This window comes from Trachypithecus francoisi, unplaced genomic scaffold (genome assembly GCF_009764315.1).
Source record: "Trachypithecus francoisi isolate TF-2019V2 unplaced genomic scaffold, Tfra_2.0 Lachesis_group11, whole genome shotgun sequence".
Lineage (NCBI taxonomy): Eukaryota > Metazoa > Chordata > Mammalia > Primates > Cercopithecidae > Trachypithecus > Trachypithecus francoisi.
The window spans coordinates 74,332,415-74,360,377 of record NW_022681456.1 but is presented as its reverse complement, the minus strand read 5'-3'; the positions used below and the strand labels follow the sequence as shown (position 1 = coordinate 74,360,377).

The 27,963-nt window shown below is 36.7% G+C and overlaps 1 protein-coding gene across 14 annotated transcripts in view; it reads left to right on the top strand.

The window, feature by feature from the left end:
* Nucleotides 1-27,963, top strand: part of SLC16A7 (solute carrier family 16 member 7) — a 176,147-nt gene that overhangs the window by 137,371 nt on the left and 10,813 nt on the right. The gene's annotated exons all lie outside the window — the stretch shown is intronic.

The following is a 27,963-nucleotide window of genomic DNA, read 5'->3' as shown; positions in this document are numbered from 1 at the left end:
ATCATCTCCTTTTGACTTCATATGTCATGTAAATCTTCTGGGACAAAAGTGAAAAGTAGCATGTCTCCTGTTTCCCTGCCTCTCTCTCTCTATTCTCTCTTTATTAAATGCCTTCTTTTAATTCCCAAATCATTATTTTTTGACATTTTCATTCCTATCATTTGGTTATAATTTTATAGCTTTTAATCCTTTCATTGCACCTGTGTGCAATATAGCCTTTTATGGTTCATCTTTCTCTACAAGAAGCCCAACACTTCCCCCCGCCGCCACCCCTTAATTCTGGTATAAGTTGCATAGATAGATGCTTTTGTGGTTCTTAAAAAGATTATATAGCAAGGGGATGGATCCTCATCATGTAAACAGGATAGTTTCATTAATTTTTAGCTTAAAATAGGTCTTCATTTGTCACTTAAAATTGACCTGTCAAAAGTAGGCATCTGAATGTGGAATGACGAGTTCAGGAAAAGCTAAACACAGTATTCAGTAGCATAGTGTGACTTGCTGACAATTTAGCTGACCCTGCACCTAAAAAGTGCTATCCAGTCATGTGCCTTTGTGGAAAAGTTATAAGAAGGTTTAGGAAAGGATTCATTCTTTCAAATAATTAAAACTTAATGAGCATCTCTTATTCTTCTATTGAGCGGTCTGCAAACTCACATTTTCGAAAAGATAGTTCTGTGTCTACAAAGAGGTCAGTTATGGCCATATCACTTGTGGAAGTCTAGATTTGAAATTTCAGGACTGAGAGTCTTCCCAAAAATTAGTTCAAGATCTACCAGGAATTATTGGAGCCTTAGCTTGCTGGTGTCCACATCAGTTATTGCTAACATATTTCCTCACTGTTTGCAGGGTTCTTTAGGATCCCCAGTACAAAAGAAAAAAAAAAAACAAAACACGTCTGACTCATATTTAGGCACCTCTCCATTAGCACTGTCTGCTAAAAATAACTTAATTTTCTACTCCCATCCATATGGATAGTCTTATGTCCACTCTAAAAGAGTGGGCTTCCTGAAATTAAAAAACAAAACAAACAAACAAAAAATAGACAACACATCTCCTAAAATGATGACCTACTGGAATTTCCAAAATGCCACCTATTTCTTATGTTATTATATTAATATAACTGTGGGATATATGTTAGCATATGATTATTAAGGTTATTGTTATATAGTATAGTTGCAGCTGAGTACAAATACTGGTAAAGCAATAATAATAATAATAATAATAATGCTACGTAATGAACAAAGGAAGTCACCAAAAGACATTGGGATTGACTTAGGAGGACAAGGTAGGTGACCATATGACAGAGGACATTTTATCTGAGTATCTACGCAGAGTTCATGTATTTTTCTTTTTATATTCCTAGTTTATTTTGAGAGTCATTCAGATTCCAAATGGCATTTGTATGCTCAGAAACTCTTTCTTGAAATACTTGCTTTTCAGAATGGAATGATCCACTACTATTCTCCTCCACTGAAATATTACTTTGTTATTAGATTTAAGAAAGTTTCATGCTTTTTGAGAGATTTGCTCTCAAGTCTCTTCATCACTTGTAATTATATATAGTAGTGTTTATCCCAAGACCCATCAAGATCTTTGCACTACTGAGTCGATGGGAAGCGAAATGGAGGAGGTTGTCACTCTACAAAATAAATGATCATGAAAATCGAAAGCATACATGTTTGTTTATTAAATTTCTGCCAAGACAGGTCCTCAAGGTGTTTATGCCAAGTATCTTTTTTTGGCCTGGTATAATTCCTTTTACCTAGTAAATATAGTTAATATTGTATACTGCTAATAAAATTGAATGTAAAATATTCAAGCTTAAATATGTATATATATTTTAACTTTATTCAAATGTACGTTCAAAATTTCTGAATCAAATAGGAAACTGCCCATAAGACCTTTTCAGAAAATCATGAGTTAAGTGGTAGAAAACAGTGACATTTACATTTGTATGGCAGTGTAAAGTTTATAGCATCCTTTAACATATATTACCTCATTTGAATTTTAATCCATGTATGAGTTTGTGAAGGATATGATCATCATTTTCCAAATTATAGAACTGAAGTACAAAAGGTTAAATGGTGAAAGATCACAGTACTAGTTCCTAGGAAAGCAAGCTTGGTAGCCCCAAGCTCAGTGCTTTGAAGTGTTTGATAGTAAAATAAGAATCCCAGATAGCCTTCCCATTAACTTTTCCCCGTATGTCTTCAATTAATCGAGTTTGCTGGCTAAGAACTTTGAATTTAAAATAAAAAGACCAAATTCCAGTCTTCATTATTTTCTAGCCATGTGATTCTTATTCAAGTGGTGTAAACTCTCTGAGCCTGACTTCTGTATCTGCAATATGGTTGTAGTGCAGCTCCTGGCTCTTCCACGTAGAGCTCAGGTGGCCCACACCAACAAGGAAACATGCTCTGAAAATGACTGAATGCTTTTTGAAAACATAAATATCATTTCATGCCATCATGGCATTTTGTAATGAGGATTTAACCCAGAGGTAAAAGATACAGGGTCAAACCTTAACTCTACCACTAGAAGCTGTGTGACTCCAGACAAGTACTTGAACCTATGTGAGAATTTGTTTTGTTCACTGTAAAATAAGGATTTTTGAGTGATATTTAAATCATTTAAATAGTGATATTTATCAATGACAAATTGTTGTGAGTGATTGAATGGGATAAACAAAAGTGTGAAGGTCTTTGTTCAATGAAAAGGATCTATGCAAATATATATATCCATATATATATATTTCTATATATATGGAGAAAAGCATTATTTGCACGTAGTATACTTAAAAATGCTATAGTTTTGGCTGGGCGCAGTAGCTCACGCCTGTAATCCCAGCACTGTGGGAGGCTGAAGTGGGCGGATCACCTGAAGTCAGAGTTCGAGACCAGCCTGACTAACATGGAGAAACCCCATCTCTACTAAAATAACTCCACAAAATTAGCCCAGCATGGTGGCACATGCCTGTGAAATCCCAGCTACTTGGGAGGCTGAGGCAGAAGAATCGCTTGAACCTGGGAGGTGGAGGTTGCAGTGAGCCGAGATCACGCCATTGCACTCCAGCCTGGGTGACAGGAGCAAAACTCTATCTCAAGGGGAAAAAAAATGCTATAGTTTTAGTACTATGTCAGAAAACATAATGGCTCCTGAATCTTTTTGGCTTCTAAAGGAAATATGCCAAAGTAGGTATATGAGAGGGTGCTGTGCCCAGGAAGATCATATGTGATTGAAGCCTAATTTGTGACTTGTAACTCACTCATCTTCCCACTTTTGCCTTTCTCAGGGAGTTTCAAACTCCTTTCTTCCTGTATTACTTAAATATCTCAAACACCCAATGTTCTTAATTTTTTTTACCACTTTCTGAGGGACTTCATAAGAGTTGAACTGACATTCCATATGGACTCCTCCTTTCATGCGTAGTTCTTCACCCCACTCATTTATTAAATTGACAGCTTTCCTGAGCTAGATATAGCTAGAGGCCTCCTTATCCTCTCCCTGCCAACACTAATTTTGCAAAAGAGAAGGTGTTATATGAAGGGCTGATTGCTATGAGTTGACAGACAAGATCACTTTTAAATATCTTTGTGGAAAGAGTGTGTAATTCATTCTCATTGATATGTGGGGGTAAAAAAAAAATCCCTGAGGTTGCCAACACACCCAAAAGGGCTCTTGGGAGGTGAGCAAACACATTCAAGTGGTAACTTTACACTCTCAATGTGCAACTCAACAAATGTGAGTTGTCTTAGTACACACTGGATCTGCTGGCCATAGAGGGAATCAACAGGAAGATTTGGGTTAGGGCCATGGGATTCTTAGGGGTGCCACTTCACCAGCCCAAAACCTCTGTGCCCAAGTTTTGTTTTGTTCAAACCTACTGAGCTCGTTCAGCCTACTTGGCCCAGCAGGTTGTGCTCAGCTTGTGGGATCTGCCCAGATCCCATACCTGCCAAGGGTGAGCAAGGTGCAAAGTGGCGAGGGGTGTGTGAGTGAGCAGTGAGCATGGGGGTCCAGCCACAGCACACAGCCAGGCGTGCCGGCTGCAGCAGGTGGGCAGTTCCGGGTGCTGGCACAGGTATCGGCTTTGTGTGAGGCTGTTGGCTGGACCGGGCATACCGCAAGCGGCTTCTGCTGTGGGCACTGGGGAATACAGTGGTGCCTGGAAGCTTGTCAATGCCAGGAGCCACAGAGCCCCAAAGAGGGTGTCACAGCCCTGGCTCAGGGAGCCCAGACCTAGGGGCTTCCCAAAGGGCCACAGCTCCTCTCTGCTTCTCATCACCTGCGACATGGCGAGATGGGGATGTTTCAGCCCTGGTTGTGTTGCAACTGTTTCAGTCCCACCATTCAGCAGGTCCCAAGTTCCCATCCCACCTCCAGGAAGAATGAGGTACACGGACAACTGGAGAGTAAGCAAGGCAGAGAGGAGCTTCATTGAGCAATATAATAGCTCTTAGGAGACCCACAGTGGATGACAGCTTCTTTCCACAGGCAGGTTGTCCTGACTAGTTGAGGAGACCCAAAGTGGGTAGCTCCTTCCTGCAGCTGGTAATCCTGACGTCTGTGTGAGTCTGGCAGAGTCTGGGGTTTTTAAGGGTTCAGAAGGAAGTGCATGCTGATTGGTCTGTAGGCAGCCATGGGTGGGCCAGGAAAAAGCTCCATAAGTTCTCACTTTGGGCTGCAGATTCTACCCAGAACTGGCTGGCCCCAGGCCTCAGGCTGTCTCTGGATTAAAGGTGGGGTTTCGCTGAGGATCCACCCCCTTTCTGCCCAGAAATCTGGCACTCAGGTTATTTGTGCCAAGGGGCACCTGCAGGCTCACACCAAGCTGCCCTCAGCTCCCCTGCCCCAGCCTCCCTCCCAGAGCTCATCGATGCCCAAAGTTTCAGAGGGGTTCTAGGAAGGACTATCATGTCAACACTACCCCAAGAGGTGCACACGGCCAGGTCGCAACAGCACCCAGGCTTGGCTTCAACTTTGACCTGAAATCTAGGCAGCCACCAGGAGCAGGGATAGGCCAGGGAGCAGGAGCAGGCACTTCTGAGCCTGCAAGGGCAGGAGAGCTTCCTGGGACCCAGAGAGTGCACGGATGTCCAGGTCCGGAGCCATGACTGGGCAGCGGCAGCAGCAGCTGCACCTGCACTGGGGGGTGTGGGGCTCCAACCTGTTTAACTTGGTGGGGGGCAGGGCTGCCATCTGTTCCTGGCCCCTGCCAGCTTTGCACAGCGTGGGCCCTGGCCACACCTCCCCCACTGCAGCCCCTGTCTTCGTAGAGGCCACTCCAGGCAGTCTCTGCTGCCATTAGGACCAAAAATAGTAAAATTCTTTTGAGATTATAGTTGAATGGATTTGAGGACTTTGGTGATTTACATCATTGTCATTCTCTATTTTATTTGTAACTAGATATTATTCAGATGTTAAATTCAAAAAATATATAAAAAGAACACATTAAAAGAGTAGTTTCATTGGGTCTATAGCTATATTTTTAAAATCTCACCCATTGCTATAAATTCATGCATTTATGCATTACTCTCTAGTTTCTTAACATTCAGCTTGACATTTCCTTTTCTCTGACACCAATAAAGCCCAATGCATTTTCTGTATAACTAAATCATCTTGAAAAGAGTTTAAAACATGATACAAAAATGGAATTGAAATTGTCTTTTATAACTTATGAATAAATTTTGAACAATCCCTTTGTGCTTGTGATTTAGGTGGTGAACGGCTAAGGTATAAATAGTACACCACTACTGGGTTTCTAAAAAGTCACTTTGATTTGAGATATATTTAACTTCTACCTCGAAGACACAGTTTTTATATTGGAAGAAAATGTTTTTTGCTCCTAGGAAACTTCAGTATTATTCTCATCACAAGCTTAACATGCTATATCTTTCCCAAAGTTGGTGTATTTCATTGAATCATTTTAATGTGCTCTGGCTGAAGAATATCAATATCACTCTTCAGATGAAAGGTGGTTCCAGCAATGCCTGATGTCTCAGCATCATTTGTAATACAAATGATGGGGAGCCTGTGGCTTAATAGCCACTAATTTATTTTGAATTTATGATGCATTGCAGCCATTAGTAGTAAGCTGCTTTACATCAGTTCATGGCGAATAAGAGTTCTGTTTGTGGTAGGTTTTATTTCTTGATGTCAGATGAGAAAATATGACTATTTCAAAAGGAAAACAAAGCCCATCCTAAAGTGGAATCAGGTCAGAAGTCTACCAGTTCTATCTAGCAATAGATCATACACTTCACTGTGCCTTATCATAGGTAACTGTGGGGTTATTTTTAAATGAAAAACCGTAGCCCTACTGCTTTTGCATTACATTAAAACATAAATTTAATATGCAATTTCTACTGGGGTTTTTTGAACACTTTATTAATATATATTTATCATGAAATTTTGCAGAGTAAGTAATATATTATAAATTTTATGTTATGAAGATTGCCATGTATTTAAAAACACACCAACATTAGAATAAAATTAACCTTTCAAATGGCCCCTATCAGATATAAATTCTCTATGACTTTGGTACGATAAGAAAAAGGGAGAAGCAGAATGCATCATTCACCCTTTAAAGAGATCACCATATACTTGAGGTAACAAGATTTTGGTAGAAACATTATTTTAATGCATGGTTTTAATAAGAACTCAGGGATATAGCTGGTGAGACACCATAAAACTGTGAGAGATTTATTCTCATATCTGAGAGTAGAGGTATCAGTGGTTGGAAATATGAGAGCAAGCCTCCAGGGACAGAACCGTCATGGACATGGCTGAGTCTGAGCTGGATCTTAAAGGAAGAGCAAAATATTAGCAGAAACAACATGCACATAAAGCACAGTGGAGGCAAAATAAGAATTGCTAGAGAGTGGGTGTTAAACCAAATGATTTATCTGGGAGAAGAGATTTCATAAATATTAAATAATAGATAATAGGGAGGACTTGAGTGGAATGCACACCAAAAACAAACAAAAACAAAGTTTTTCTAAAACTAATTTTAAATACCATATCCAAATTACTAACTCCAGCAGCCACTAAGGTCCATTGTAGGGTGAGTTCTTGTTGTGAACTCATTTTCACTTTGGTCAGGCATCACTCCAAGGTTGGATTGGTTCAGGATGCTACACTTGGTGACTTTCTCCACTATCAACTGCTGTAGATGCTGTATTTCCCACCACTGCAGTTAAATCATTCCTTCTAAACAACAGACTGGGCAGATGTCAGTTTAGGACCCTATCAAAATAACTTGACCACAGATGACCAGCCTCATTAGAGCTCAACTGCCTAATTCTGCCTGGAAATTAAGACCTCTTCTTAATTATTTAGTTCTTCATCTCTTTCTAGCCTTTATTACTAAGCAAGTCCTGATCATCTGTCCTCCTCATGCGTAACTTCCTCCACATGCTGACCAATGATTCTCTCATGATTTCTAGTCTTGCATTAGCATGCCTTCCAAACCCTCCCACTGAGCCCTCTGGAACTGCTTTTCCAGGATACTTCTGGTCATCTGTTCTCAGCCCCTTTCACTGAACAATTCCTCTGTCTGCTTGTCCTAAGCAAGTCCTGAGGTCTTCTCTGACTCTACTTCCAATATGCGTATTGGAGATTGCATATTGTTCCACAGCTTTTCAACAGTGAGTCACAGACACCGGCTCTCAAGACTCAGATAGCATCTGTGCTTCTGCTGTGAGGCACAATTGCAGATGGGGAAGGCATCTGCAAATGAGGCACAAAGGACATTTAGGGTCAGCATCAAACGGGACGTACAACTCAACTAATCCTCTCCGTAAGGTTTTCTTCTTTGAGGGAATTTTGGCACACACCTAAAAGCCTAGATAATAATAATAAAGAGGCTACTCATTGTCCTATGAAATCATTGATGAATTAAAATTGAAAATGCCCGTGTTTGGGTTGATTGCATTGTTGAGAAAGAGGAATTTCAGACCAGTTTATTAGAATTCTAAAAAGTGATTTTTGCTTAGTAATGGACCTTTTAAAATAATCCAATCTCTAAAACCTCTTTCCTCTTGAAACATCATTAAATAATTTTACTTTAAACTGTGTCCTCTTAGGCATTTGATTGCTAACACAATGTTTATATTCCTTAACTCATTTGGCTGGAATAAAAAGGGAGCTGACTTTGTAACTAGGTAAATTGCTAGGACTTTTTGTAGATTTTCTAATGTTTAATACCATTGCTTTTATTTGAAAAGACTGGACTTTTGGGGGGATGACTGGGACTCCCTATCTTTAGATTGTCCTGACTCTGGCCTATCCCTGTTACAAAATTTTCCCTAGCTCTGAACCAGTGTTCCTGGCCTTAGAAGCACAGTTACATTAACTGATACTTGGGGTATGGTCCTGTTTTTATCCTGTCAACTCTTATACCAACCCAACAAATGGAATAGTTCCTTACTTCCCCAATGGTTTAGCATGTCAGCTTGTGCCTGTAGGTCACCGGTCTAAACTAGAGTACACCACACAAAGAGCTTGTGGATTGCAGAGACTGATTAACTGCTTTGCCTCTACAGTATGAGATAATGATCCATTCTCCTATTTTATTTCATTATTTGGTTGTTTATAAGATTTATATTAAATTATATCCTTAACAACGGTCTCTAGACTATGCATTCTCATGGTGCTTTATCACAGAGATATTGTACTTATAAAAAATGTGTTCACATCAACTCCGCAGCAGATGTCTGATCTAAACTATTTTGCCCAGCACGTCTGCCACATTGGATTTGGGTGGTTTTGGTTTTGATTTGGAGAACTGCTTTAGCGGTCTATGTCACACCATAACAAGAATGAAGGCTTTCTGCCAAGGAATAATTTTATCCATAAAATATGCAACTATACTATAAGATTTCCAAGATAGAATACCTCCTAACAAAAACGTAATTTTTCGAAGCATATGTGTGAATGATTGTGAAATGCAAGTACAAATCTGAACTTGTTTCCATATCAAACTGAGGGCTGGGCTGCTATTTCTCATGGACCAATAACAAGATGCAGATGAACTGGGGAGGAAAAAAGTTTTTATTTTCTGCAACCCGTTACAGGACAAGGCCTGGAAATTATCACCAGACCAAGTCAAAATTACAAAGTTTTCCAGAGCTTATATACCTTGCAAGCTATATGTCTATGTGTAAGTGTGCATTTATTATTTGCCCCTGTGGCTTATTAAAAGTAGAGTGACCTACACGTTTCTCACAGTTAGCCTGCTGGATTTTTTTAAAATCTTAGTTACCAGCTCCAAATTCTGACATAGACCAAGCCTCTGTCCTTGTTTCCAAAATATAAACCGTGTTTTTGCATTCATCCTACCATTTGCTGGCATTTCAACATTTTGCTTGTCACTAATTTTGACTCTTGATCTTAAGGAGAGTGTTGTTGGCAGGGAATAGTATTGACCCACAGATGAGCTTTGCCTCAGAGAAAGAAAATGCTAATGACTGCTCACAGGTGAAAGACTATGAGCGCAGAGCTTAGCTCTCAGGAAATTTAACACTTAGGTACAAAGGAATCTCTTAAGGATACTGACAGTTATTAAGAGCAGATTTTTGTTTCCTATCCTCAAAGATTCTTAATGCAGGAGGTACCAAAGTCCCCTTCATACCTTGGAGCACTTTGAGAAACCTTACCCAGTGTGTTTGTAAATGTGGTACCAGGAGGAGCAAACTTTTCACAGCTGTACTGGACAGATGCCAGAACTTTCCCCTCCTTTGCTCTTAGTTCTAGTTAGTCTTAGGAATAATGGGCTTCCTAGGGTTTCTTGTGGATACTTATTAAACATAGGGCAAAAAATCCAGAGATACAGTGAAAGGTTCTGCTTCTTTCGTTCAGAAGGAAATGAAAGTTATCGTAGGGATAGCATGCTAATACAGTCATCATTTTCAGTTACCACCATCCTTTTCATTCAGTTTTAGAGTTCTTTTAAGAAGCAAGAAAACATCGATTTGAATCTGAAGAAAATTCATGGGCATCTCTGAAGCCAGCCAGTAGCTAAAAGCAATAACTTTATGTTATCGGTTAGTTGATTTACAGCTTATTTTAGGATAGAGAGGAAAGGAGTGTGTCTTCAGTGCTCACTTTGTTGCCTGCCAGTCCTCCTGTTGTGGTAGAAGTCATCTTAGTTACTGGTGGTGAATCCATCTGGGTCTGCAGCAACCTCAATTCTTGCCTCCCCAGAAGAAATAATTTGACTGAGGGACATAAAGCAGAAAAAGGGACTGAGGCAAGTTTCAGAGCAGGAGCGGATGTTTATTAAAAAGTTTTAGAGCAGGAAAGAAAGGAAAGAACACTTAAAAGAGATCCTAGTGGGTAACTTGGGGTGTTTAACTGTGATTCTAGGACTTTATAGGCTGGCATCTTGCAGCCCTTTCCCATGATTCTTCCCTTCGGGTGGGTTGCTCACATGGACAGTGCCCTCCTTACCCTTGGGAAGTGAGCATGAGCAGTGTGTTTAGGAAATTGTACACGTGCCCATCTGAGGCTTTCTTCCTTTTTCTGGTGGAATGCCCCTGGAAAGTCATATTCCAACATTTTGTCTGTTAAAGCTCATGCCCAGGCAGTTGCTTCTCCCTGGCACTTGCATTCCATTAACACTTTAATGTTAACAGCTCTGGATCATCAGGAGATTGTCTCTCCCTGGTGGCCTAGGTGGGGCTGCTGAAGTATCATTTTTAAAGAGGCAGTGTGATAATTGTCAAACCACCACCTAATATTCCTAGCGGATGTGGGAGAAAAGCCTGCTCTTGCCCTCCTCATGCCTAACAACCTGTAACACTTCACAGTGTCCCTAAATGTCAACCTAGGAGGAAAGTGAGAAATCACAATGGTGGTGGGAAACTCGAGTGTTCTGCAGTTTAAAGAGACATTAAAGGCAAGGAAAAATATCCTAATGAAAGTTGATGAAAATGTATAGAGACATTTGAAACAATCAAGCATCTGTAGATAATGGTCCTGATCTAAAAGATAAACCCAAAGAAGAGAAACACTTTTAGCAAAATGAGTATCTCTAGAGATCTCTTAGGCTCAGCTGAAAGTAAAGATGGGGAATTAATGATATTCTTGGGCTACATCTTTATCAATCAATATCTTCTGAAGATTCTCTTCCCTTCAGCGTGTTTTTCCTCTCTGTATAAATCCATGCACAGTTAATTTTCTTCATAATTTTACATTTTAGTTTTGTTTTGTTATTAGAGCTATATTATTGGAAGTTTAAGAAAGGATCTTCTCACCCACAAGAAATTGCATGTGTCTGTAAATTGTCAAAAAAAGTAGATGATTCAGTGCACAGAAATTATTCTGACAAAGAAGAAACCACTCTTTCAGAACTTAATATGTATAATGCTAGGCTGCAGAAGAAGCAATGCTTGAGGTACCAGAGGAAAATGCATATGAATACCAGTTACTCAAGGGACTCATCATGCTGTTTCACTGATAATTAGCCATACTGTAAAAAGAGAAATTGAGGATGCTGGCATTAAAGAAAGAGGCTAAAATAATTACTGAGGTGTCAGAAAAAAAGGCAAACTTTGTAAATTAATTACCTATAAATCAAAACATCATTTTTCTACATTAATATCTTTGGACTTAAGAAAATACTTGTAAAAGTTGTATTTACAAAAGATCACTTAAATGCCTTTGCATTTAAAATTCATTCTGATAATTTGCCCTCTCTAAATTAGAGAAAAGGATACAACATCATAATCTTACATGACATGCTTTGCATTTTTAGCATTTATATAAATCCTTTAAAATATAAACTCCTTAAAGGCAGGCGTCATAACTATCTTGTTCATCATAATCCCTACACATAGCCTGAAAGATGTTCAGTAAATATGTGGTGAGTAAAGGAATGAACAAATGTTTTCACTTGTATTGTTGTAAAAATTGCCTATATCAATTTTCAAGTAAATTAAGACTTTAGCAAATTTTTATTAAACAAATTAAGTATATTTAGAAGCTACTACATCCAAATATTACATTTAAATGTGTACAATTGTTACAGAAATTTTCTCATTACGTATCAGTTTCTAATTTTGAAAATGAGGAACTTTTATGCTGAACTTACAATAATCTTAAGGACATAAGATTTGTAATTAAATATACTTAGATTCAGAGCCTGGCTCTGTAATTTGTTCAGTCACAATAACTTAATTTTGCCAAGCTTCCATTTCCAAATCTGTAGAATATGAGTTCAACTATTTAACTTACAGTGTTACTAAGAGAAAATGAAATAATGAATGAAAGTCACTTAGTGCAGTACTTGTAATTCACTAACAATCACTGTTAAAAGTTCTTATTAGAATGTTTTCCATATGAGAAACAGAAAACTAATTCAGTTTAAACAAAATGCACATATATTGTCTTGTGTAAGATTATTGATAGGAACTGGAGGCAGGGAAATTCTGAGCAGAAGAGTGCGGGTCCCCTGGCGAGTGCCCCACCCTCAAGCCTGGAACAGCAACCCCAAGCGAGAACATGCATTCCTTTTTTCCCACTGAATGTTGCCTTTTTCAAAATCACCCATAACCCCCGCCCCCCACAGGCACCCCCATCCTGTATGCATAAAAACCCTAGGCTCCACTGGCAGAGAAGAGGAGAAGAGGAGAAGCAACTGGACATCGGAGACTATGGTTGGACGTCAGAGAGAAGCAGCTTTACTTCAGAGTGACGGCTTGACAGTGTTGCTTCAGAGAGGAGTCCAGAGGGGAAGGCTGGATTCTGGGGGAAGCTTATCTTCCATTCCCTTTGAAGCTCCCCTTCCAGCTGAAAGCCACTTTCATCGGCAATAAAATCCTCCATATTCACCAACCTTCAATTCATTTGTGCGACCTGATTTTTCCTGGATGCTAAACAAGAGCTTGGGTGCAGATGCTAAAGGCTATCACACTGACCCTCTGATAGTGATGTCTATCAATGAAATCAGCAATACAAGAGCCAAAGCAAATTTTATTTTGGGACATGAATTAAACAATGTATATGACTCAGTTTATTTTGAGGCATCAGTGACATGAGCACCTGAAAATGCTAGAAAGGTCTTGTTTGTCTTGTCATACAATCAGAAAAGAGTTTTAATGTACAATTTTTTATTTGGTACCCACCTGGTAGTTAAAGTCTAAAGAAAACTTAGAAAGTGAGATGAGAAGATGGCTTCACATTTAATGTTAAGCTGAGCAAAAGTAGACTCTGAGTTAATGTTAACTCCCTCAAGAACATCTTTAATAGTACCCCAGTTTGGTTCAAGCCATGTTAACATTCCAAATAGGTTGTCTTCTCATGCATCTGAACCTAGCAGAAAATTATGTTATCTTTTCCTTCAAAGAATATTGACAAAGTAACAGCAAAATAATTAAGAAATTTATGGATGAGGATGTCCTTGCAATATGATCCCTATGCCCTCAAAGTCAGAAAGGCAATATTTAGTGTGTTTTGTTGTTGTTGTTTGTGTGTATGTGTTTGTTTTTGCATTTGTGATAGGATCTCCCTCTGTCACTCAGGCTGTAGTGCAGTGATGATCATAGCTTGCTGCATAGCTCAAACTCTTGGGCTCAGGCAATCCTCCTGCCTCAGCCTAACAGGTAGCTGGAACTACAGGTGTGCACCCCTATGCCTGGCTAATTATTTAATTTTAGTAGTGACAGTGTCTCACCGTATTGCCTGGGCTAGTCTCTAAATCCTGGGGTCAAGAGAGCCTCCTGCCTCAGGCTCCCAAAGAGCTGGAATTACAAGTGTGAGCCAGTGCACCTGGCCTAGTGTGTTCTAGAACAAATGACATTTTATTATCAAGAACTGCACATGCATACATATGTGTGTATACATCTAATGATATAGTAATATGAAAGAAAGGCATTAAAATTAAGTTACTATTTAAGCAGAAATTTTTACAATTATTGGACTATTATAATAAAGTTATTGTGTTGTACATTTCAATAAATAAATCATTAAATAACTCTAAACAACAGTGAAATTGTTATTTAATATGAAATGCAAAATATGTTGTACAGAAAATAGTATAATGTATTGTTTCAAATTAAAAATTATAAACGATTTTTCTAATTAATTGTTTTTAACTCTTTTCTAATAAATGAACATTTGATTGTATCATTCTGCTTCCTGATCCCCACCATATATCTAGAACTTGTGATCTTAACTTCTTCTTTCAGGCCAAATGGAGGGAAATAATCCAGGAAGAGGAGCACATAGGAGACACCATAAGTAAAAGGGTGCAAAGTGTCTAGCTCACACTGTTTAAAGCAGACAATACTGTCAAACAGGTTGAATCAATTTGCAGACCCTAACCAACTATTTGAGCAGTTCTTTCTCTCTAGGCCTAGACTAGGTAATGGGTAGGGTAGGATTGTATAACCAGAAGCTGTGTAAACAGAGGCAACCTTGGTGTAGGAAGACAAAGTGGATCTTATTTGTTTAATAATTGCAAAACTCTTTCCCATATATTACTTCACTTGATCCTACAACACGGATCCTACAACAATTTGTGAAGTAGTCTAGATACCATTAATCGTAAAAACAGAATCATAGGCTAGGCACTGTGGCTTACACCTATAATTCCAACACTTTGGGAGACCAAGGTGGGCAGATCACCTGAGGTCAGGAGTTTGAGACCAGCCTGGCCAATATGGTGAAACCCCATCTCTACTAAAAATACAAAAACATCACACACCAGGGCCTATCATGGGGAGGGGGGAGGGATTGCATTGGGAGTTATACCTGATGTAAATGATGAGTTGATGGGTGCTGACGAGTTGAAGGGTGCAGCACACCAACATGGCACAAGTATACATATGTAACAAACCTGCACGTTATGCACATGTACCCTAGAACTTAAAGTATAATAATAATAATAAAATACAAAAATTAGCTGGGCATGGTGGTGGGCGCCTGTAATCCCAGCTACTCAGGAGGCTGAGGCAGGAGAATCACAAGAGTTAATACAGGGACTGGTAGAAGTGGAGAGGCATCAGTCAAAGGATACCAAATTTTAGCTAGAAAGAATAGGATTTTAGCTACAAATCTATTATTAAAAGTTAAATTTTATCAAAACTTATACACAGAAACACATTACAGGGCACCATTCACAGTGCAGAAAAATGTAAACAAACATAAGGACACAGTATAAAATCAAACTGTCTGAAATTAACTGTAATACATACTGTGCTACTGTAATAATTTTGTAGCCATCTCCTGTTGCTACTGTGCTGGGCTAAAGTGTTGTGTGATGCTTAAAACACTTATAAGTGTGACACATATCTCTATGTGAGCAGTTCTTTCCTCCAGTAAGTTATCACAATAAAAAAGTGGGCTCTCAGAGTTCTTGCATATTTTGCATCAAGTTTACTGTAATACCGTAAACCTTGAATAACACCATGGGACCCATAGGAAATTGAATTGCTTGATATGGACCATAGACTGAAGTTGGCTACTGTAGTTGTCTCCCATTTCAAGATAATTGAGTACAGCAAAACTACTACTATAAGAAAATGAAAGGAAATTTATGAAACTTTTGTTGCAGGCTCTGCCAAAAGGTGTGAAAACTTTAGAGTTTTTGCAAATTTTATCTTGTATTGAAAATGCAGCTTTTATGTAGGTTTGGAATTGCTGTAAGACATACCTGTAAATCGGCACTTTAATATGATTTGAAAACAAGCAAATGACAACTTAAGGTACAAGCTAAATGAAATATCTAAATCCAGAGTATTCAATACCAGCAAACTATGGTTTGATAATTTTAACAAGAGATTTGTCTTTAAAAAATGTCAAGCTAACAGGAGAAACAGCTTCTGCTGACCAAGAAGCAGCAGATGACTTCCAAGAGACCACTGAAAAAATCATTGAGAAAGGATATCTGCCTCAACAGGTTTTTAATGAAGACAAAAGTGTACTAGTCTGGGGAAAAAAAATGCCACAATGGACAGTTATTAGTAAGGAAGAGAAATTAGCATTGAGAATTTAAGGTAGTAAAGGACAGGCTAACTGTACTGTTTTAAGAACATGCAATTTATGATCAGGACTGTCCTTATCTATAAAGCTGATAACCCCTGAGTTTTGAAGGGGCAAGATCAACACCAGCTGCTAGTCTTTTGGCTGTACAACAAGAAGTCCTGGACAGTGAGAACCCTTTTTCTGTATTGGTTTCATTGATGCTTTGTCCCTGAATTCAGGAAGTACCTTGCCAGTAAGGGCTGCCATACTGGCATTTTTTTTTTTTTATATTGGATAATGACCTTGACCACCCAAAACGCCATGAATTCAATGCCAAAGGTGTCAAGGTAGTCTACTTGCCCCCAAACACAGAGTATCTCATTCAGCCTCTAGATAAGGAGGTCATAGCACTTTTAAGGCTCATTACACATGGTACTCTATGGGAAAAAATTGTCAATGCTGTGGAAGAGAACCTCTGTATAGAGAGTATCATGAATGTCTGGAAGAATTACACCTTTGAAGATGCTGTTATTGTTATAGGAAAAGCCATGAAAGTCACCAAGCTTGAAACAATACATTTCTGCTAGAGAAAAGATGTTTTGCAAGACTTCACAAGATTTATGATACAGCCAATCAGAGAAATCATGAAAGAGATTGTGGATATGGCAGAAAAGGTGGGAAGGTAAAGGGCTTCAAGATACAGCTCTTGGAGAAATTCAAGAGCTAATAAAAACCACACCAGAGTAATCAGTAGAAGATGACTTGATGGAGATGTTTCCAAACCAACACCAGACAATGAGGTAGAAGGCATAGAAGAGACAGGACAATTGGGAAAAGATTCCCTTTTTAACAAATGGTGTTGGGAAAACTGACTAGCCATATGCAGAAAACTGAAACTGTACCTCTTCTTTACACCTTATACAAAAATTAACTCAAGGTGGGTTAAAGACTTATAAATATAAGACTTAAAACCATAAAAACTCTAGAAGAAAACCTGGACAATACCATTCAGGACATAGGCATGGGCAAAGACTTCATGACTAAAATACCAAGAGCAATGGAAACAAAAGCTAAAATTGACAAATGGGGTCTAATTAAACTAAGGAGCTTCTGCACAGGAAAAGAAACTATCATCAGTGAACAGGCCACCTACAGAATGGGAGAAAATTTTTACAATCTATCCATCTGACAAAGGACTAATATCCAGAATCTACAAAGAATGTAAACAAATTTACAAGAAAACCCCATCAAAAAGTAGGCAAAGGATATGAACAGACACTTCTCAAAATAAGATGTTTATGCAGCCAACAAACATGAAAAAAAGCTCATTATCACTGGTCATCAGAGAAATGCAAATCAAAACCGCAATGAGATACCATCTCACACCAGTTAGAATGGCGATCATTAAAAAGTCAGGAAACAACAGATGCTGGCGAGGATGTGGAGAAATAGGAATGCTTTTACACTGTTGATGGGAGTGTAAATTAGTTCAACTATTGTGGAAGATGGTGTGGCGATTCCTCAAGGATCTAGAACTGGAAATACAATTTGACCCAGCGATCCCATTAGTGGGTATATACCCAAAGGATTATAAATCATTCTACTCTAAAGACACATGCACTTGTATGTTTACTGCAGCACTATTCACAATAGCAAAGACTTGCAACCAGCCCAAATGCCCATCAGTGATAGACTGGATAAAGAAAATGTGGCATATATACACCATGGAATACTATGCAGCTGTAAAAAAAGGATGAGTTCATGTCCTTTGCAGGGACATTGATGAAGCTGGAAACCATCATTCTCACCAAACTAACACAGGAACAGAAAACCAAACACCACATGTTCTCACTCATAAGTGGGAGTTGAACAATGAGAACATATGGACACAAGGAGGGGAACATCACACACTGGGGCCTGTCGAGAGTTGGGGGGCTAGGGGAGGGACAGCATTAGGAGAAATACCTAATTGATGGGTGCAGCAAACCACCATGGCACATGTTTACCTATGTAACAAACCTGTACATTCTGCACATGTATCCCAGAACTTAAAGTATAATAATAATAATAATAATAATAATAATAAAGATGAAGCAGTGCCAGAAAACAAATTGACATTAGATAATCTGACAGAGGGTTCTGATTATTCAAGACTGCTTTTGATGTTTTTTTAATGACTTGTGCTCTTCTGTGATACAGGCACTGAAACTAAAGCAAATGGTGGAAGAAGATTAGTACTGTATAGAAACATTTTTAGAGAAATGAAAGTACAAAAATGTCAGATGGAAATTTCTGTGTAGTTTCACAAAGTTACACTGTGTGCCTGCCTTTCCTGCCTCCCCTTCCACCCCCTCTACCTCTTCCATCTCTGGCATCCCTGAGTCAGCCAGGCCAACTTCTCTTCCTCCTCCTCCTCAGCCTACTTAACATGAAGACAATGAGGATTAAGACCTTTATGATAACCCACTTCCACTCAATTAATAGTAAATATACTTTCTCTTCCTATGATTTTCTTAATAGCATTTTCTTTTGGCTAGCTTCAGTTATTGTAAGAATACAGTATATAATACATATACAAAATGTATGTTTATCTATCATTTATGTTATCAGTAAGGCTTCCAGAGTCAAAAGAAGGCTATTAGTTTTTTAGCTATCTTAGCTATTAGTTGTTTTTTGTTAATTGATAAATAAATATTACATATAATTGACTCCTGAACAACACAGAGTCCAACACAGGGGTTAGGGGGACCAATCCTCCATGCATTACAAACTGCATACACAGAGTGTGTTCAAGGGTCAAACGTATGTAATTTTTATTTGTCAATTAACAAAAAAATTAGGAAAAACTATACCATGCTTTTATCGTGCACTTAAAAATTTGTTGAGAGTAGATGTCATGTTAAGTGTTCTTACCACAATAAAATAAATTTTTCTAAAAGATTTTAGAAAACTTATGAATAATTATTAGATTTTCATTTATTAAAGGATATTCTATATTTTCCAGCAGATACTGGACTGTCTCATATGCTACTTCCTCTACAAGGGAAGATGGGAATAATTTAAATTTAAATGTTAAAACTTTATTTTGAATGAAACTAGCACGAGGTATCCTGAAAAAGGGGAGTAGAATCTCTACTACGGATAGCATAATTACTATAGGGTATTAATTCAATCATAATAATTCATAATGTAAATAGAGTAAAATGATAATATTGATGTAAAAAATAAAGCAGGGAGAAGCAAGAAAATAGACCCAGCAGAATGTGAATGGAGTCACTAATGATTACCAGTTTATATGTACATAATATGTATTTGAGAAGAATATGTAAACCACTGTCTCATATGATTGGCATTTCTATAAATTTAACAAATTTCTTAACTATGATAATTATTCATTGTTGCTACAGTACCACATGTATATCTCTGTGCCATTTTGTTTTAAGATAAGTCTGTAATTCACAGTGAACTGGTTCTTCAGCATCAATTTATGACAAATTTATTTTCATTTGTCAGATAGCTTTAGGATAACATTATTTTAATGCACATATGTATTGTTTCATCTCCAAGTCTCGTTGCCATTTTTAAGAGCTGTCAGCTGTATTATATAATTTGATATGGAAAATATTTTGGGTCAATCATTAGTTTTTTTCATGAGTCTTCTGTATGAACTTTTTTTTCTACTTAAGGAAAAACGTGTCAATTCTGAAACTGGACATATATTAATCTACTACTACATATACTAATCTAATCTGATGGCTACTGAGTATTTTAATAGTAAACATGTAACTTGGAACTTTTATCCTTCAGAATTATGAAAGTAAACAATTTAGGGTAGAGTGTAAAGAGGTATCTAGCATAGTAGTTAAAATCAGTCTATCTTTCTATCTGCCTATCTACATAGCTGCACGTTTATCTGTCTGTTGAAGTCTCTTCTTTATATATCATTGGAAACATTTGAGGGTCATTAAAATAGGACCCCATTTTCTTGCTCATTGAATAAGATTTACTTCATCTTCATGGGCATTTTTCTTAAAACCTCTTGACAATAGTTAGGGATACAAATAAACATAGTAAGTTATATCCTTGAAGTTCTTATTTTATCGGTTATTTGCCAGATACTTTTAATTTTATCGTTTGCCTTTAGAATACAGTTTTTTATTTATGTCCCAATGTTTCTTTACAGATTGGTGAACCATGAAAAACAATATTTATACTTCAAGAAAAGTAACAGTTTTATTAATTAATGTAAATAGACATCTTTCTTGTGATTTATGTTATTAAGACACAATAGTAAATATTTTATAAAATATTTATAGGCTATATTTGAGATAAATTCAGGGGAAAATATTTTATTTCCGAATGCTCTGATGCTGTGCCTCTGAGAGACAGAACAATGCAATGATGTGTTTAGGATAGCTTATACAATATTAAAGGCTATCTTTTCTGTAAAATTATTTTTGGTAAGTTCATATAAACAATCGTTTTTCTTCCTTAAATTGCACTAGTAACTAATATTAGCATGACATTTTAAACCTAGCAATTATGTTTTTCTAATGATATTTATGTGTGGATCAAAAATAGATGGCCTCTGATCTTCATGGCCATAGAGAAAATAAATATGTTTCTTGTGAACACCCTGGAATCTTCCCGGTTTTGTGGATCACATTAATTTAAAAATCTATCATAGATCTTAGTGTCTGAGAAATACACAGAAACTATACCCCATTATTACAAGAACAAAACAATTCAAACTTGGCCTTGTGAAACTAAAGTAAATCTAAACTTGAGACTTTTATGTAGAGTGCAGACAAAAAGCATTGGCATTTCCAGGAGTAAATCTAGATTTTGTTGCCTCTAAAGATTATACCATTTGGGAGAAACTGTTTGAGAAAAAGAAAATATGAATATGTCTTACCTTTCACATTTTATTAAGCCTATGACCATGTGAACACATCTCTAGGGCTTCCCAGGTCCTTGGAAGTGACCTATGAAAGTTCAGGGCTCTGGAGATTAAGCTGCATTTCATAGTAAACCCACAATTGCATATACAGTAATCTCTTCTTATCTGTGGCAGATATGTTCCAAGACCCTCAGTGGTGGCTTGAAATCACAGATAGTACTCAACACTATATGCCCTTAAAATAGGCACAAGAAGAGATTAACAACAATTCATATAAAAGAACAATCATATACTTAAATAAAAGATATGTGAATGTGGTCTCTTACTCTCAAAATATCTTACTATACTATACTTGCCTTTTTTCTTCTTGCGATCTGTTAACTTGATACCCAAGAGGGCTGCTGAGTAACTAATGGATAGGTAATCTATACAGCGTGAATACACAGGGCAAAGGAAAGATTCACATCACATCCCAAGCAGGTTGAAGCAGGACAACACGAGATTTTATCATGCTACTGCACAATTTAAAACTTATGAATTATTTATTTCTGCAATTTCCATTTAACATTTTTGGACCTTTGTTGACCACAGGTAACTGAAACACTGAAAGTGAAACCTTGGGTAAGGGGGAACTACTGTAATAAAAAGACTTGAAGCAAGGAGCAGATTGGTGAATGGTTTCATTGTTGTTAGTGAAATATATTGTAACATTGTACATGCATTCTTCTGTTAAATATTAAACCAAGTGTATTTTTTAAAAAACTAGTCTTCAAATACTTTAAATATTAAAAGAATTCACATATGTCTTGACAATATGATATTTAATTGAAGAAGTTACTACAAAATGTACTTGTGTTTACAGGTAGAATATTTGAAAACTTTTTGATCTCCACATCCTTTAGGATTCAGTGAAGCTTTACTCAATCAGAATCATTCCTAGGAACATGGAACTATTTATTGTTAAATACTTGGTTGATAAGATTTAGCTTTCTTTTTTCATCTTCTGTTTTAGAAGCATTTGTGTTCTCTCAAAGTCTGATGGTTAGGTTTCTAACTTTTCCAATATTTGGATTGGTAAATGTACTACTTAAGGTACATAAATGCTTTATTATTGGTAATGGCACATATAAAATCTCAATGCATTTATATAGCTCTCTAGTAATTGGTTATACAAAGACTATAGAAAACAGTGATTTACCATAGACTCCCTTTTACACCTGAATCTATTTGTTCAACTCTTTTATTACTGTTGCGTTGTTTGGCTCATATAAATTTTATTTAATTTTTCTTTCTAACTAATCACAATGATACCAAATTGTAGTATATAGTTTTATTTGTAGCATAGATTGCTCTCTGAAAATATGTACCATGAGTACATGTGTAAATCAATGAACATCAACTTAAACAGTAGCTATTTCATGTGAACCACACAAATTCTTGGCAAGAAACAGAAGAATGCCTGAGGCCCAGGCATAATTCCTTGGAAATGACAATGCCAGAATGCCCAAGGAAGCTCTTGGCAGGGCTACTCATTTGTTTTCACATATTTATCTATTTGATCCCTTGGTTTCAAGCTTCTAAACAGAAATTCAGAGCATTTTCATGTTATCTGGGTGTCATTCCATATTTACTAACAAAGCAGTCCTAAACATGGTCATTTTATGGGAGAAATAAGTAGCACATGGTGTTTATGCAATGTTATATATGATTTTACTCATTATGCCCATTGTATTAAGGGGATTCCATCTTTCTTTGGGCCCGCATCAGGCTACCACCCTATAGAATGAATGGCATACTTAAGCTCTGGCTGAATTGTTCTCTAATATAAACTGACTCAAGGAGAACAAATGGAGAGGGTCTTTGTCATTCTACTGTGTCATATGAATTTTCTCTGTTTCTGGAGTCAAAATTGTTCTGTTTTTCACCTGCTATTTGAGAAATTTTTACAATTTTCATATCATAAGCCAGAATAAAATGGGATGAGTAAGGAGCCTTTCTTTTTATACACTCTCTTGAAACTCTTCATGAAAAGTTTTCTTATTAAATTGTTTCATTTTAGCTTGAATATCCAAATGGAATGTGTTAAGATAAATTCATAATTACGTTTCTTTTATTATACTATTTATATAGTTATGACACATTGTGAATTGAATGAAAGATCTTATAAAATTCTGAAAAGCTGTGCTGTTGCTTTATATCTCTAAAATTATCTCTAAAATTTATATCTCTAAAATTATCCACTGACTGCAAATTGTCCATAAGGAACATATTCAGTGTAAAACAATCATTCCCAGAACTAAAAAAGGTCTAAAAATTTCTTTTGAATTTTCTTTCTACTACAAATTTTTATATAAGAACAGAAACAATAACTTCTTTCTAAAACAACAATGGAATCTCAATATCAAAATTAGTCAGGCTAAGTACAGCCTAGCTGCTCGGGAGGCTGAGCTGGGAAGATCACTTGAGGTCCAGAGTTTGAGACTGCAGTGCACTATAATAGTGCCTAGGAATAGCCACTGTGCTTCAAGCTGAGCATCATAATGAGACTTCATCTTTCTCAAAAAAAAAAAAAAATCTGATGCTCAATATCAATCATTTAAAAATAAATGAATGATCATGGGATAGAAAAATGATGAATTCTGTATTTAGTCTATATTTGAACTTATATTTTTGTTACATCTCTGCAAATTATTTTCATGGGTTTAAGTATTTCAATTCATTTTATTTTTATTTGCAAAAACATTGCACATATATCTAATTTTTAAAAATTTTTCTGGGATCATAAGACACTAACTACATGGTTAAAATATTATATTATAATACTGTTATAGAAGATTCCAATCAAAATAAGATAATTACTAAATAAAATGTAAACATTTGACTCGAAATGTGTCTTTTAATGAAATCAGTAGCCATCCTGTGTATCTATAGATGAATATTTTTTAGTGCTAGCTAAGCAGATACAGGTTTTTGTCTGCATTGTATTTCTTTCTTGGTTTTTAATTGAGGTACATGCTGAGTAAATTGTTCACATAATAAAGTAGATGACAGTGGAAAGTATTTTATTTTCAGTATTAGTCAATTATTTGAACTTGCCAAAAATCACATAATGATTTAGTATCAAATGTTATTTGTAATGATATGTGGGCTGACAATTCATTTGAATTGTCCTCAATATTGTGAAAAGCAGAAAACTGGAAACCATCTGATTAACAAAAAGATTATTTCTAGTCAATAAACTTAGCATTTCTGAGAAGTATATCAAAAACATTTACCAAAACTTAAGAAATGAAAATAACTATACTGCCCTTTTATCATTTAGAGAAAAAAAAATCGAAAAATTGGAATACAAGTATACTTCTACTTACTGCACTTCACTTCATTGCACTTAGCAAATACTGCATTAATTACAGATTAAAGGTTTGTGGCAACCTTGCCTTCAGAAACTCTGTTGGCACTATTTTTCCTGACGGCATGTGCTGACTTTGTGTCTTATGTCACATTTTGGTAATTCTCACAGTATTTCAAAGTCTTATTATTATTATATCTGTTATGGTTATCTTTGATGTTGCTATTTAATTGTTTTTGGGTGCCATGAACTGTACCCATATAAGAGGGTAAGTTTAATGTTGTGTGTGTTCTCACTGCTCCATAGACCAGCTGTTCTGCTATCTCTCCCCCTCTTCTAGGGCCTCTCTATTGTCTGAGATATAACAGTATTGAAATTAAGCCACTTAATAAACCTACAGTGGCCTCTAAGTGTTCAAGTGAAAGGAATAGTCGCAAGTCTCTCATTTCAAATCAAAAGCTAGAAATGATTCACCTTTATGAGAAAGGTGCTGAAAGCACAGGCTGAAAGCTAGGTCTCTAGCACTAAAGTTAGCCAAGTTGTGAATGCAAAGGAAAAGTGAAGAAAGTTTTAGAAGTTTGGATACAATATCAAACCACCCACAACATTCCCTAAGCCAGAGCCTAATCCAGAGCAGGGCCCTAACTGTCTTCAGTTCTATTGAAGGTAAGGAACCTGAAGAAGAATAGTTTGAAGCTAGTAAATGTTGATTCATGAGGTTTGAGGAAAGAAGCCATCTTGCTAACATAAAAGTGAAAGGTGATGCAACAAATGCTGATTAGAAACTGCAGCAAGTTATCCTAAAGATCTAGCTAAGATCATTGATGAAGGTAACTACACTGAACAACAGATTGTCAGTGTTGATGAAATAGCCTTCTATTAGGAGGAGATGCTATCTAGGACTTTTATAGGTAGAGAGCAGAAGTCAATGCTTGTCTTCAAAGCTTCAAAGGACAAGCTGACTCTCTTGTAGGGGCCAATGAAACTGGCGACTTTAAGTTGAAGCAAAGCTCATTTACTATTCTGAAAATTCGGGGGCCCTTAATAATTATGCCAAATCTGTTCTGCCTGTGTTTTATAAATGGAACAGCAAAGTCTGTATAATAGCACATTTGTTTACAGCATAGTTTGCTGAATATTTTAAGCCCACTGTTGAGATCTGCTGCTAAGAAGAAAAGTTCCTTTCAAAATATTATAAAATATTACTGCTTACTGGCAATGTACCTGGGCCACCCAAGAGTTCTGGTAGAGATGTACAAGAAGGTTAATATTGTTTTCATGCCTGATAATACAACATTCATTCTGCAGCTCATGAATCAAGGAGTCATTTCAACTTTCAATTCTTAAAATTTAGATACATTTTGTAAGCTTACAGCTGCCATACATAATGATTCCTCTGATGGGTCTGGGAAAAGGAGATGGAAAACTTTGTGGAAAGGATTTGCCGTTCTAGGTAACATTACAATCATTCATTATTTATGGGAGGAGGTCAAAATACCAACATTAACAGGAGTTTGGAAGAAGTTGATTTCAATCCTCATGAGTGACTTTAAGAGGTTCAGGACTTCAGTGAAGTAAGTAACTGCAGATGTTGTAGAAAGAGCAAGAGAACTAGAATTAGAAGTGGAGCCTGAAGATGTGACTAGATTGCTGCAATCTTATGAAACTTGAATCAAGGAAGAGTTGTTTCTTGCGGATGAGCCAAGAAGGTGGTTTCTTGAAATATAATTTACTCCTGAAGGAAATGCTGTAAATATTCTTGATATAACTGGAAAAGATTTGGAATATTACATAAACTTAGTTGACAAAGCAGTGGCAGGGTTTGAGAGAATTGACCCAAATTTTGAAAGTTCTACTGTGGGTAAAATGCTGTCAAATGACGTCACATGCTACAAAGAACTCTCGCATGAAAGGAAGAGTCAACTGATGCAGCAAACCTGTTTGTCTTATTTTAAGCAATTGCCAGCGAGGTACAATGGCTCACACCTATAATCCCAGCATTTGGGGAGGCTGAGGTGGTAGTATCACTTGAGCCCAGGAATTCAAGACCAGCCTGGGCAACATAGCAAGGCCCCGTCTCTACGAAAAAAATTAAAAAGAATAGCCAGGCGTGGTGGCATGCACCTGTGGTCCCAGGTACTAGGGAGACTTAGTTGGGAGGGTCTCGAGTCTAGGGGGTCAAGGCCTCAGTGAGCTATGGTCAATCCACTGCACTCCAGCCTGGGTGACAGAGCAAGACCCTGTCTCAACAACAACAACAAGAAGATTGCCACAGTTACCCCAGCCTTTAGCAACTGCCACCCCGATCAGTCAGCAGCCATCAACATCAAGACAGGACCCTCCACTAGAAAAAGACTGAAAATCACTGAAGGCTCAGATTATCATTAAATGTTTTAGCAGTATGTGCACTTTTTGGATATAATTATTTGCACACTTAATATAGTGTGTAAAGTGTAAACATAACTTTTAAATGCACTGAGAAACCAAAAAAATTGTGACTCACTTTACTGCAATATTTGCTTTATCAAGGTTCTCTGGAACCTCACCTGCAATGTCTCTAGGGTATGTCTTATGTAATATGTGTTATATATATTCTCTACATGTATAATTATTTATTTTCTTCAGCTCTTCAGGTGAACTTTACCATGTTAGGGACATAATTATATTCTTTTTATACAACCGGTACAATTTACATTGATTTCTTCCCTCCAATCCCTGTTGTTTTTATAGAGCTTTCATGCGGCCTTTTTAGAGTTTTATGTTGATTGCTGTTATAAATGCAAACCTTTGTATTCTGTGTTTAAGTTATCTCTTTCTGAAACTGTGTGTTATTACCAATATTCTTTCAAAAGATATTGTGGAGTAATAAATAGTATTAGGCATTGAAGTTTAATTTTACATTTATTTTGCAGAATAAAAATCATAGTTATATTTGTATAAAAGGATATGGGTGCATTGATAAATGAATCTCAATGTGTTTTATATATGATCCATGTAAAAATTCTCAAATACAATACACTTGGAAATTCTTAACACCATAGTATTAGCTAAAAAATTTTTAGGCCAAATATTTGATTGAAAATTCTGACCTAACATAGTATTTATTTCCTCCAAATAGTGACCCTAGTTTGAGATGAAATACAATTTTAATTTAAGAATGAAATGTCAAAGCAAGCCATTTATACATTGACAAGTCCCATAAAATACTATGGAATTTCATTGAGTCTAAGATAGTCTCAATTATTAAGTTGCACTGTTATTTTATAGTGTACCAAGAAAGAAAAGAATACTGTCACTGAAGTAAAACACAGTTTCTCAACATTTAGAATTTTTATAACTACCAAAAGAACTCTTTTAGACTTAAATGCAGATTATTTTAAAAATTTTAATCACTTGTGAATATTTTATGTATATGCACACACAGACATACATTGGAAAATATACATTAAAAAATTGGTAAGACATTCCTAAACCTTCTTCGCTTTCACTATCTGACTCTTCTAAATTACTTTGGAGTCTGAGTTTTCAACATTCACATCTCACACCTAAGCTTATTCTCTTTGTCAGTGTGCAATATATTTTAACAGAGAGGTCCACCATTTTTTCTAGTAATTTCATCCAAAGAGCTGCATCCAATCTTTAAGTTTTGATGTTGCTATTTACTCTACCTTACTAGAATGTGTCAACAGAAGATCTTTCAGGGAGAAATCAGGATTCATATTTATATTCGTTTTTCAAGTGCTCCTTA